Below are 15,000 nucleotides of genomic sequence, written 5' to 3'. Positions count from 1 at the left end.
GCCTCCTTTAGGGCACAGAATGCGGCGTTTGTTTCCTCCGTCCATTTGACATGGTGGGGCAGCTTCTGGCGCGTTAAGTCATACAACGGGGCTGCTATGGTGGCAAAATTTTTTACAAATTTTAAATAATATGCAATCAGGCCCAGGAAGGATTTTACTTGTTTTTTCGTCCTGGGCTGGGGCCAATTTTGTATCCTCTCCACTTTGGTTATTTGGGGTTTTACGCACCCCCGGCCTATGGTGTATCCCAGGTAGTTTGTCTCTGTCCATGCCAATTTACATTTCTTGGCGTTGGCGGTGAGTCCGGCTCGGCGGAGGGCTCCCAGCACCGCTTCCAGCTGTGTCATGTGCTGCTCCCAGCTGCTGCTGTGTATGACGATATCGTCTAGATATGCCGCCGCATAAGCGCGATGGGGCCGGAGGACTCTGTCCATCAGTCGCTGAAATGTGGCCGGGGCGCCGTGTACTCCAAAGGGGAGGACGCGGTATTGAAATAGGCCGTCGGGGGTCGCGAATGCGGTTTTGGCTCTCGCCCGTCTGGTTAGGGGTACCTGCCAATAGCCTTTGGTGAGGTCCAGGGTGCTCACGAATCGAGCGGGCCCCAGCCGCTCGATTAATTCATCTACCCTTGGCATCGGGTATGCGTCAAAAGTGGATATTTCATTCAGTTTTCTAAAATCATTGCAAAACCGAAGCGTCCCGTCTGGCTTCGGCACAATGACAATGGGGCTGGACCAGGGGCTGTGGGACTCTTCTATTACGCCCAACTCGAGCATTTTCTTCACTTCGCCCCGGATGGCTTCTCTCCGGGCCTCGGGGATGCGGTAGGGCCGCTGTCGCACCACTTTTCCCGGCGTCGTCTCAATGTCGTGTTGGATAGCGTGTGTCCGTCCTGGCAGCTCGGAGAAAACATCATGACTCCTTCCTAGGAGTTCCTTGAGATCTTGTAGTTGCTCTGGCCCCAGGTCCTGTCCGATGTCCACGGGGATCGTCTGCGGTGGCCTGGGTTGTGCGAGGGTGAGGAGGGCTAGGGGGCCGGGTCTCTCGGCGTCGTGCCATGGCTTCAGAATGTTTATGTGGTATATCTGGTGGCCTTTCCTCCTCCCCGGCTGACAGACCCGGTAATTCACTGGCCCGACCTTCTCGGTTACTTCAAATGGTCCCTGCCATTTTGCCAGGAATTTGCAGTCATGGCTGGGCACCAGCACCAGGACCTTCTCTCCTACCTGGAACTGCCGGGGTTTGGCTCCCCTGTTATAGGTGCGCGCCTGGGCTGCCTGGGCTTCCTCCATGTGACTCCGTACCAGTGGCCAGACCTTTTTGGCTCTCTCCTGGAGCCGCTCCACATGTTCGATAACATTCCGGAGGGGGGAGGGCTGGCTTTCCCAGGCCTCCTTGGCCAGGTCGAGTAGGCCACGGGGGTTTCGGCCGTAGAGGAGTTCGAACGGTGAGTATCCGGTGGAGGCCTGTGGCACCTCCCGTATGGCGAACAGCACGTATGGGAGGAGTTGGTCCCAATCTTTTCCGTCCACGTCAATCAGCTTTTTTAGCATCTTTTTCAGGGTTTGGTTGAATCTCTCGACAAGTCCATCGGTCTGGGGGTGATAAACAGAAGTTCTGATACGGGTGATTTTCAGCCATTTGTATAACGCCGTCATTACTCTGGACATAAAACAGGACCCTTGGTCTGTGAGTACCTGCTCCGCTATTCCCACTCTGCTAAATAGCAGGAACAGTTCTCGAGCGACATTTTTGGCATTAGCGGTGCGTAAAGGTATTGCCTCAGGGTAACGAGTAGCATAATCCACTATTACCAGTATGTATCGGTGTCCTCGGCTGGACTTCGGGAGAGGCCCCACGATATCCATGGCCAGCCTGGAGAACGGGACCTCGATGATTGGCAGTGGAATCAGTGGGTTCCGGTACATTGGCCGGGGTGCCGTTTTCTGGCACTCGCCACAACAACGACAGAACAGTTCAATGGCTTTCTTTATGCCGGGCCAATAGAATCTGCGTAGCACTCTATCATACGTTTTTTGGACCCCTAAGTGGGCCCCCAGTTGGTGAGTGTGGGCCAAATACAACACTCTGGATACGTATGTTTTTGGTACTAACAATTGTTCTATTAAATCCCCCCCCGGAGTTTTGGCGACTCGATACAACAACCCATGTTTAACAATAAACTGTGGAAAGTTTTGTCTCACCCCGGAACAGTGCTGGCCATCGATGCCAGCGACGGCGCGGCGGCCGGCTTCCAAATTCGGATCGGCCCACTGGGCCGAGGCAAACTCTCCGCGGCCCGGAGGTCCAGGGTCGTCCGGGAGCGGAAACTCCGCGAAAGGGTCCTCGTCGAGAGGAGGCGTGTCCGACTCGGCTGGCCGGGTTGGACCGTCTTCCGCGGGTGATGTTTCGGACTGCGGTCCGTCTGATCCCGGCCGGAAGGCTGGGCAGGCCAGGCGCGGCCGGGCCATCCTTTTTCCCCTCGGGTTCTCTCGTCGGGGCTTCTCCGGCCGACGACCGTGACTCCAGTACCGGCTGAATAGGGGGCAGTCGGTGCCTATCAGGAGCGGGACCGGGAGGTTGGGCACCACGCCGGCGGCTACTTTTACGTCGCCTTTCGGGGTCTGGACCCGTATATAACTGACCGGATAGCTCTTCACGTCCCCGTGGACGCACGTCACCGGCATGGTCTCTGTAGTGAGGACCTCCACGAGGTCAGCCCGCACGAGCGTCACCACACTACCGGAGTCTAGGAGGGCGTGGGTGTCGATGCGGCCCACCCGGACCGGCAGTGTCGCCTGCTGGCGAGGGCCTCCTCCGGTGTGTAGGGAGGGCCGTGGTTCGTCTCCGGCGGCGGAAGGCATCGACACATCCCGGTCGGGGCAGGACCAGGAGAGGTGGTCCTCTTGTCCGCAGACATAGCACCTCCTCAGCTGCCGACTCACTCGGTCGGCCTGGGCACGAGGGTCCCTCTGGGTCGGGGGCTGTAGCGGCGGTGGCCGGCGTCGGCTGTCTCGGCTGGGTCTGTCGGCTATGGCGGGCTTTCGGAGGGGCTCGTTCTGCGTGTGGCGCATCATGTCGGCGCTGACTTGGTGGTTCTCTAGCAAGGCCACCAATGCGTTCAGCGATGAGGGGCTCACCTGGGCAGCATATTTTCGGGCGTCGGGCGGCAAGGAGCGGATACATCTGTCTATTACGAGGCGTTCTATCCACGGGGGCTCCCCGGTGGAGGTGAGCCAACTCTGGGTGAGCCTCAGCAAATCGGCGACTTGGGAGCGGGGCGGTTGGTCCGGGGTGTACCTCCAGCCATGGTACCTTTGTGCGCGAGCAGGAAGGCTGTAGCCGTAACTGGCGAGGATGGCGGTGCGCAGCTTCACAAAGTCGCGGGCCTCTCCCATGGACATGTCCCGGCAAACCCTCTGTGCCTGGCCCGTGAGGAAGGGCGCGATGATGCCTCCCCAGTGGGCTGCGGGCCATCCCTCTCGCACCGCCGTTCTTTCGAAGAGCTCCATGTATGCCTCGATATCATCGTCGGGGGTCTGCTTAGTGAGGACATCTCCTGGAGCCCGGGAAGTCGAGCCGTCTTTCTCTATTTTTTTTATCAGTTCGTGTACTGCCTGCTGTAGGTCAGTTTGGCTTTGGATTAGGGCCACCAGAGCCTGTGCTTGCTCCATGGTGCGTGCGGTTGGCGTTGAATCAGAGTGCCTGCATTCTCCACCACTTGTGGCAACTCTGATTCAATCCAAGACACATAAAACAGTTTTAAACGCCGAAGCGTTGTTTTATTCACCCAAATGAAAACTCTTCCCTTATCGGGGTATGTCCATGAAATATATATAACTAAAGTAGGCTGGGTTAGCCTGGGGCCAGTGAGGGGGTTTGCTCCCCACCACGTAGCCAGGGCTCCGTTCCTCGTTTAAGGGCTCCCGTAACGTGCCTGTGGACGAGAGGAGAGAGGGTCTGTCAGGCAACATCATTTTATGACACGAGAATGTTTAGGGAGAGGAGTGGAAATCTGACTTACCGCCCGACAGCAAGGAGCGCTTCCACCTGGAGGAAACCCGGCCACACAGTGAGCTTCAGAGCGGCGTCTGTTTTTCTAGGGCCACTGATTGGGGATCTGTTCCAGCCGGGCGCTCTGTTCCTAACAGCGCCCGGCTGCTAGCGGTCCCACTGATTCAGGACATAATTGGGGAAGTACCTATCAGTGATGACGCGTCCCAGACAGCGTTTCTGTTGGGATCCCCCTGCTCTGACGTCACTGTGGTGGCTGGCTGTCCTCCTGCTCTCACCTGTCAGGGGGTAGGCTGACGAGACTCCACAATATATACACAGACACACACAGACAGACACACACACAGACACACACACACACACATATATATATATACACACACACACACACACACACACACACACACACACACACACACACATTCAAACACACACACACACACACACACACACACACACACACACATATATACACACACACATATACACACACACATATACACACTTACACACATATACACTAACACTACTATTACTACTGCTAGAACCCCGTCAGATCACCAGATCTCAACCAAACTTTGTGGACTTGTGCACATACCAACTCTGTGCAATTCAGTGTCTATATTATCTGACATACACCCCCCAAGTCACCGGAAGCTTGGACCCCGCATCGCCGCTTGCGGCTATATTGTCTATTTGTTTTTCTTCTTTTTCTGCCCTAAAAGTGTGTGGATCTCAGAAACCATACCCTCCACATCACCTAAACTTTCCACATAGGTTCAAGAGGTCACCCCCTACTCGGAGAAAAAAAAATCAACCAATCCACCAGATGGTGGCGCTATAACAGACCATTTCGCCTTATGGTCCATATCTTCTGAACCGTGTGTCCTATACTCAAAATTTCACTTATCCTGGATTCCTTGGATCAATATGCATCTATCCACATAGGCCACGCCCATTTGCGTGTGCCTAGTTTTCCGCCATTTTGAATTTAATCAAAAAACTACTTTTGCGAGCTCCTCCTAGACTGTTTGGCCAAATCACACAAAACTTTTTCTGGGTTATCTATGGACTACCCCGACCCAAAGTTATTAAAGGATTTTGGATACGTGAAACCGTTTTGAAATGATAAATGTCTAAACTTGTGTGTATTTGCTTTTGTTCTTTTCCTGCCCTAAAAGTGTGTGGATCTCAGAAACCATACGCCCCACATAACCCACCTTTCCACATAGTTTCAAGACATCACCCACTACTCAGAGGAAAAAATTACACCAATCCACCAGATGGTGGCGCTATAACAGCCAACCACCACTACTACTGCTGCTGCTGCTACTACTACTACTATTCTTAGTACTTCTGCTGCTACTACTGCTACTACTGCTACCACTCCCACTACTACCAACACTACTACTACTACTATTACTACTACTGCTACTACTACTACTACTAGTACTGCTTGGAAACCGTCAGGTCACCGGATCTCAACCAAACTTTGTTTACTTGTGCACATACCAAGTCTGAATAAATGTGCACTATCTGACATATACCCCCCAAGTCACCGGAAGCTTGGACCCCGCATCGCCGCTTGCGGCTATATTTATTTTTATTTTTATTCTCCGCTAAAACAGTATGCACGGCAAAAACCGTAAGGGGTACAGTAGCCAGACTTTGCACATAGGTTGGAAATGTGCCCCACTACTCAGAGACAAAAAATTACCCATATTGACCAGATGGTGGCGCTATAACAGACCATTTCACGTATTGGCCCATAACTGCTGAACCGTGAGGCGTAGAATCAAAATTCCACATCTGCTGGATTCCCTGGATCAATACGCATCTATCCATATAGACCACGCCCATTTAAGTCTGCTAGATTTTCCGCCATCTTGGACTTTGTCAATAACCTATTTTTGCTATCTCCTCCCAGGCCATTTGCCTGAATGAGCCTAAACTTCTTCTGTGCAATCTCTGGACTTACCTGACCTAAAGTTATGGAATTCATTTAGATACGTGAAACCGTTTTGAAATGATAAATGTTTAAACTTTTGATGACACATGCCCTGACACTAAACACACACAAACACACACACACACACACACACACACACACACACAAACAAACACACACACACACAGACACACACACACACACACACACACACACACACACAGACACACACACACACACACATATACTAAAATGGCCACCACGGCTGTACTTCATCTCCCAGAGTGCTTCACTCCACACACAGGTGTCATACACACATACGCACGCACACATGCACACACACATGCACACACACACACACACACACACACACAGACACACACACACAAACAAACAAACAAACAAACAAACATACAATATCAATATCAATGTAAAACATACAATATCATGCAAAAACCATCTTGTATTTTCTCAAAAACATATTGTTGCCCAGGATGAGGATATATATATATATATACACACACACACACACACACACACACACACACACACACACACACACAATGTCACAAACATATATATATATATATATATATATATATATATATATATATATATATATAATGTATATATATATATGTGTGTGTGTGTGTGTGTGTGTGTGTGTGTGTATATATATATATGTGTGTATATATATGTATATATGTAGATACAACGCCCATACTGACCACAATACTGACCACCATGCCCATACTGACCACCATGCCCTGACTGACCACCACGCCCTGACTGACCACAACGCCCTGACTGACCACCACACCCTAACTGACCACAACGCCATAGCTGACCACAACGCCCATACTGACCACAACGCCCATACTGACCACAACGCCCATACTGACCACAATGTCCATACTGACCACAACGTCCATACTGACCACCACACCCATACTGATCACCACGCCCATACTGACCACCATGCCCTGACTGAACACCACGCCCTGACTGACCACCACACCCTGACTGACCACCACACCCTGACTGACCACCATGCCCTGACTGACCACCATGCCCTGACTGACCACCACGCCCTGACTGACCACAACGCCCTGACTGACCACAACGCCCTGACTGACCACAATGAAACCACAGATAAACTGGGGTCAGATATAACCTCTTCAGAGACATTCACTGCCTCTGAGTTAGGCCCTGCCCACTCCAGGGCAACTTCACAGCAGCCACATAAGTCATTCAGGTCAGGCCAGTCAGACCACATGCCAAAGCCAGGGGAACGACTGTCCAGCTTCCCGCTAGGTTTCGTCTTGAATCCCAGGAAGTTAGGATCTGACCCACAGAAGTGCAACTGTAATCCAGGTCACCAATGGTTACCATGTAAACATTAAAGTGGGCAGAAACATGTAGTAATGCAATGTGACTGACACCCCTATCAGCCAATCAGAGTGGGCTGTGTGGTAGAGCTCTGTTGATAGCTGCAGCAGGTGCCCTGAATCACTGAGATGAAGGTGACTGCTGGAGAAAGCAGAAATGCAGGTTTGTGGAGCTGGTTTTAACATCTTACAATCAATTCAATCTATAATGTTTGAACTTGAACTTGCCAATACTTGACAGAAACCTGTTGAATCTAAACTCTGAAGCTGAATTGGTGAGTTATTGTTTGTGTGTTTGCACCCCCCCCCCCCCCCACACACACACACACACACACACACACACACACACACACACACAAAACACACACACACACACACACACACACACACACACACACACACACACAGACAGCCCCTGGTGCAAGAGATGAGCCAGGGAATGGGATTACTCTCACAAAAAACTACACTTCCCAAGATGCAGCAGCAAAATGGCCGCTCATTACCAGATTGAGAACACCTGAAAAGGAATACATTCTCTCAGTCATACATTCAAACAGACAGCAACCAGAAGCACCAAGCTCTACTCAGAGTTTAATTTCAAAGACGCCAATGGTCGGTGAATATGTTTACATTCCTGTTGTTTTAAAATGCTGCTTAAATGTTTGATGCAATGCTGCTTAATTTATTTGTTAAATTGCTTCAATTGGAAGGAACCATTGTATTGCAGCACTGATTTCATTTTTGTGTTTGCATCTTTGAATTCATATTGTGTTTTAGTTTAATAAGTTAAAAGCATAAGTTAAAAGTATAAATTACGAAAGAATAACACAAAGTTAAAAATGTTAAATTTATGTTTAAAACGCTACTAAAAATGTGGACATGAATGTACCATGTTAATGTTAATGTTTGAACTTGAAGTGATTGGTTGCGCCTTTACTGATCTGTAGATATCCACCGTGCCAATGGTGCCCTGTTGAATCTAAACTCTGAAGCTGAATTGGTGAGTTATTGTTTGTGTGTTTGCATCCCCCCCCCCCTGGGAAGATGGGTGGAGCTATGGGTATAAAAATTTGAAATGTATTCCTATCTTGTGTGTTTAATTAAAGCCAAGTAAGATGTTAAGAGTTTTGGCCTTAAAGGGACACTCCACCGAAAAACAATGCTGATTTATTTTGCACATCTCACACATCCGAAAACAGTTTCGCAGGCATTCATTTAGTTTGACACTTATTGAGTTGATTTGTGAAAGGTATAGTTTGGTTTATTTGAAGTGTGGTACTATGCAGTACTTGTAATGTCTAAACTTTTAATGCCACCTGCTGTGACACCCCCCCCCCCCATTCCCACACACACACACACACACACACACACACACACACACACACGTGTGAGCCACCTAATTGACTCAGGGCTTGGAGACTCGGACTCATATTCCCATAATCCATCACTCCCTGGGTGGCTATTCACATGCAACCACCACCATTCTGAATGAAGGACGCCACTTCGAAAAAGTAAGTCTACTATCTTTTTTTGCACCCTATGCCACAGTAGTGACATTAGATAAAACATACAATATCATGCAAAAACAAAATGCCACCTACTGAACCTTGGCCTTGAATCTTTGAATTTGAATTACATACTCCAGATTTTCTAAAGTCAACCTATATGCAAATAGTGTCATGTCAATGTGAAGTTATAAAAGCTAAACATACTACTTCCTATGACTAATTTGTCTGTTTATGCCATGCTCTTCCACAGATCAACATCACTTGCAAAGTAATCAAACTGGTAAAACCCACAACTGAAGCAACAACCTGAGCCGGCACCACCATGAATACAACAACCTTCCTCCTCAGTGATGCAACTGGAACCATTGACCTAGCTGTGTGGGGGTACTGTAAACCTGACATTGACGACTGGTACCACCTGACCAACCTATCCATACATGCATACAAACCAATACATATCTGACAACCACCCCAACCACAACATCAACACCCACCACTGCACTTGAATCATACACAGAACCACCACCACCCACCACTCAAAGCATCTATGGTGAAGTCTCTTCTGCCACCGTCACAAACAAGTACTTCTGTTTTTGGCACCTATCACTACTGTAAACTTTGACTCACATACAAATGTCACAAATGCAATCAACGCCATAAAACAGAAACCGCAAAACACATATCCAATTCTCTCTGTCCATCAATAACCAGGAAACATCATACACCATCCCACTCGCACTTATCACACCACTGCTTACAAAATCACCAACTCAAATGACTACAGATGAAATGGAAGAAGCTATCCTCATGCTCAATCACATCTGAGTTGACATAATAGACAAATCATAGCCCTGACTCAGACTTGACTCCAAGACTCAACAGTCCCTCCACACAGTCCAGAAACCCCGACTCAGCCCCACACAAGGACAAAATGGATTGATATATTTTAAGTTTTTCATTTCATAAAAACTATTATTTGCAATAATAACTTATTGTTTGAATCATATATCTGCCTCCTTTGCTGTCTTTTGTCCCAGTTTTTTATGCATTATATCCTAACTCCTTTAGTCAACCTTGAGCTTACACTTTTATTGCCAACTTTTAGATGTCCACTGTGCCCAAGCTTACCCTTTTAAAACATCTGAATAACAGACAAGTAACTTGTTAACTGATAACCTACTAAGCCACTAACAGTTTGACTTAAAGGGTGATTTACACAACCTGAATATTAATCTTGTTATATCTATACAGAGACACTATGAATGTACCATGTGGAGTATCTAGTAATAGTTAGGATTTTACATTAATTTCAAGACAAATGGTTCAAATTCTGGCCTTGTGCTTATGCAGACCAGATTTATGACTACCACCACTACTACAAAAGCATTGGCTTTTCATTGTGACAACCAATTACTTAGATCACCATTCAGGAACAGTTTGTTTAATCCTTTCCTCACTGAGCACATCTATAACCATGATCAGAAGTGTACAGTAGAAGCAGCACACTATCTTCATCCAATGGACTCGGAACACCACAAAAGCAACACCTCAGTAAGCTGTCCACTCATGGCTAACACATCTAAGCTTATCAGGAAGCTAGGATTTGAAATTATGACAGTTTGCCTAGAAAAAGTCCATTGCTTAATAAGCCTCTTTGACAGCCACCATTTGGCTTCCAACCACCACTGCTACTTACTACATATTACTTGCAAACTTGGTACACTTGTGCACCTATCAACTCTGACTAAATGTGCAATTCAGTGTCTATATTATCTGACATATAACCCCCAAGTCACCAGAAGCTTGGACCCCGCATCGCCGCTTGCGGCTATATTTATTATTGTTGTTGTTATTAGGGGTCCAAGCACGAAGTGCGTGGATCCCTATTGTATCTGTTCCGTTTATTATTTTTAGGGGTCCAAGCACGAAGTGCGTGGATCCCTATTGTATCTGTTCCGTTTATTAGGGGTCCAAGCACGAAGTGCGTGGATCCCTATTGTATCTGTTCCGTTTATTATTAGGGGTCCAAGCACGAAGTGCGTGGATCCCTATTGTATCTGTTCCGTTTATTATTAGGGGTCCAAGCACGAAGTGCGTGGATCCCTATTGTCTCTGTTCCGTTTATTAGGGGTCCAAGCACGAAGTGCGTGGATCCCTATTGTATCTGTTCCGATTATTATTTTTTTTCTTCTTCTCCGGTAAAACTGTATGTACAGCAGAAACTGTAATGCTCAGCGTAGCCAGACTGGGCACATAGATTGTAAATGTGCCTCACTACTCAGAAACAAAAAATTACCCATATCGGCCAGATGGTGGCGCTATAACAGACCATTTCGCGTTATGGTCCATATCTTCTGAACCGTGTGTCCTATACTCAAAATTTCACTTCTCAGGGATTCCTTGGATCAATACGCATCTATCCATATAGGCCCCGCCCATTTGCGTGTGCCTAGATTTTCCGCCATTTTGAATTTTATCAAAAACCTACTTTTGCGAACTCCTCCTAGACCGTTTGGCCAAATCACAAGGGGATTTTTCTGGGACTTCTATGGACTACCCCGACCTAAAGTTATTAAAGGATTTTGGATACGTGAAACCGTTTTGAAATGATAAATGTCTAAACTTTTGTATATTTGCTTTTGTTCTTTTCCTACCCTAAAAGTGTGTGGATCTCAGAAACCATACACCCCCCATCACCCAAACTTTCCACACAGGTTCACGACATCACCCACTACTCAGAGTAAAAAAATTACACCAATCCACCAGACGGTGGCGCTATAACAGCCAATTTCACGTTTGTCGGTCCATAACTTCTGAACTGCGAGCTGTAGAATCAAAATTCCACATCTACTGGTTTCCCTGGAGCATCATGTATCTAACCCACTAGGCCACGCCCATTTCTGTGTGGTTGATTTTCCGCCATTTTGAATTTGATCAAAAACCTACTTTTGCGAGCTCCTCTTAGACCGTTTGGCCAAATCACACGAAACTTTTTCTGGGTCATCTATAGACTACCCCGACCTAAAGTTATTAAAGGATTTTGGATACGTGAAACCGTTTTGAAATGATAAATCTCGAAACTTTTAATGAAACACACGCCAACACTAAATTGCCCACAACTCATTAACCGGTCAATTACAACTACTGCTGCTACTACTGCTACCACTCCCACTACTACCAACACTACTACTACTACTATTACTACTTCTGCTACTATTATTACTACTACTACTACTACTACTACTACTACTACTACTACTACTACTGGAAGTTGGAATGTAGCATTTTGGGTGGGGTTAATGTGTTTTGGAGTTCTGCATCTGCTGTAGCATAATACATAGTTGGTTTAGATGTCACACAGTAATGCCCGATCCACAAAGACTTGACACCCACGTTTTAATAAAAACAAGTTTATGCCATAATAAGGTTACATCCGTGCCTTGTCATTGCTGTGGAAGGATGGTCTAGGGGTAAAGTAGCAGACACCAAAGCTGGAGGTCCTGGGTTCAAACCACAGCCAGGTAACTTTTTTATTTTTTGAAAATGTAGAATAAAGGTTAATCTGGATATAATTATGTATAAAGCTGCTGAATACACACTGTGTACATAGCAGAATAACTGAATATGCCTATTCATGGTAACGTCGTATTTTGACGTCATCTTGACATTCCTGTGTAGATGTCTAAATGATCCCCAAATCGGCTGTGATTTGACCTAGTCCTGGACGTCACTGAAAGATGATATCAGAACATCATCATGATGTAATTGTGTTTGCTGGGAGCCTTCTTTCAGATATATGAGAGGAAAAACATTCCAATACATTACTGTGTCTTCAGATGGGAAAGGTCCAAAAAGAGAATTCAATCTGAATTATCCTTGTCACTCATGTGCTCATTGTAACAGCACAACCCACACCAATTAGTTCAAACACCTCCATTCAGGGCAGACTTTTAATGGAAAGTGGTGCATTATGTGTGTAATACAAAAATGTCCTTAATGGTAAATGGACTGCATAACAAGCTGCCATGCAGGGTGCTGGCTATAGTCACCAAAAGCAATTTCAGGGATAAAACCCATCAACCTTCTCTAGTGGATGCCACTACGCCCTATGGTTTGATGTGTGTGTGGGAAAGACACAATGACAACTGAAAATTCTGATTTCAGAACACAAAAGCTCCATCATGAGACAAGAACTAACCTCTCCTGTTGCAAAACACGTTCTTGAACGCAGCCATCTCGAGCTAACATTTCCAAGATATTGAAAAGGTTCATGAAACACCGCAAAATAAGGAGGCAACATGTGGGGTTTTAATTACTGTTACTGACTTACCTGTCTGAAGTTGATAGTTGTTCATCCCACGTGGGGTTTGAACTTTGAGCCGCAATGGTCTTTAGTTAGCATAAGTCATGAGTTTTACCAAGTGAGCTATCCAGACTGTTGTGTTTAAATTTGTAGACCATCTTATATGTATCTGCAGAGCCATAGAAGTACTTGTCGTATTTACAGTATGTTCTACCCAAATGCCACTTTCTGTCCAGATACTTAAAGGGAAATTGTACACAAAAACTGCTTTCTATCCAAGTACTACTTCAAGTCACAAGTACTTATGTGACCACAACACCCTGACTGACCCCATCACCCTTTACTGACCACTACATCCTTACTGACCTTGCTTGGACCCCGTCATCGCCGCTTGCGGCTATATTGTCTATTTGTTTTTCTTCTTTTTCTGCCCTAAAAGTGTGTGGATCTCAGAAACCATACCGTCCACATCACCTAAACTTTCCACATAGGTTCAAGAGGTCACCCCCTACTCTGAGAAAAAAAAAGTACACCAATCCACCAGATGGTGGCGCTATAACAGACCATTTCGCCTTATGGTCCATATCTTCTGAACCGTGTGTCCTATACTCAAAGTTTCACTTATCCTGGATTCCTTGGATCAATATGCATCTATCCATATACGCCACGCCCATTTGCGTGTGCCTAGATTTTCCGCCATTTTGAATTTGATCAAAAACCTACTTTTGCGAGCTCCTCCTAGACTGTTTGGCCAAATCACACAAAACTTTTTCTGGGTTATCTATGGACTACCCCGACCTAAAGTTATTAAAGGATTTTGGATACGTGAAACCGTTTTGAAATGATAAATATCTAAACTTGTGTGTATTTGCTTTTGTTCTTTTCCTGCCCTAAAAGTGTGTGGATCTCAGAAACCATACGCCCCGACATCACCCACTACTCAGAGGAAAAAATTACACCAATCTACCAGATGGTGGCGCTATAACAGCCAACCACCACTACTACTGCTGCTGCTGCTACTACTACTACTACTATTCTTAGTACTTCTGCTGCTACTACTGCTACCACTCCCACTACTACACTTGTGCACATACCAAGTCTGAATAAATGTGCACTATCTGACATATACCCCCCCAAGTCACCGGAAGCTTGGACCCCGCATCGCCGCTTGCGGCTATATTTATTATTTTTATTTTTATTATTCTCCGCTAAAACAGTATGCACGTCAAAAACCGTAAGGGGTACAGTAGCCAGACTTTGCACATAGGTTGGAAATGTGCCCCACTACTCAGAGACAAAAAGTGACCCATATTGACCAGATGGTGGCGCAATAACAGACCATTTCACGTATTGGCCCATAACTGCTGAACCGTGAGGCGTAGAATCAAAATTCCACATCTGCTGGATTCCCTGGATCAATACGCATCTATCCATATAGACCACGCCCATTTAAGTCTGCTAGATTTTCCGCCATCTTGGACTTTCTCAATAACCTATTTTTGCTATCTCCTCCCAGGCCATTTGCCTGAATGAGCCCAAACTTTTTCTGTGGCATCTCTGGACTTACCTGACCTAAAGTTATGGAATTCATTTAGATACGTGAAACCGTTTTGAAATGATAAATGTTTAAACTTTTGATGACACATGCCCTGACACTAAACACACACAAACACACACACACACACACACACACACACACACACACACACACACACACACACACACACACACACACATATATACACACACACATATACACACACACATATACACACTTACACACATATACACTAACACTACTATTACTACTGCTAGAACCCCGTCAGATCACCAGATCTC

General features: G+C 46.4%; 1 pseudogene across 1 annotated transcript in view; it reads left to right on the top strand.

The window, feature by feature from the left end:
* Nucleotides 1-14,955, top strand: part of LOC310790463 — a 17,418-nt pseudogene extending 2,463 nt beyond the window's left edge. Inside the window, exons 3-5 of the transcript in view lie at nt 4,362-4,529; nt 6,097-6,206; nt 14,827-14,955. The product of the transcript in view is annotated as an uncharacterized misc_RNA (transcript). The remainder of the gene's footprint in view (nt 1-4,361; nt 4,530-6,096; nt 6,207-14,826) is intronic.
* The last annotated feature ends 45 nt before the right edge of the window (nt 14,956-15,000 follow it).

This window comes from Poromitra crassiceps, assembly GCF_964638095.1.
Source record: "Poromitra crassiceps genome assembly, chromosome: 1".
Lineage (NCBI taxonomy): Eukaryota > Metazoa > Chordata > Actinopteri > Beryciformes > Melamphaidae > Poromitra > Poromitra crassiceps.
The sequence above is the reverse complement of the archived record's forward strand: the minus strand, read 5'-3'. Positions and strand labels throughout refer to the sequence as shown.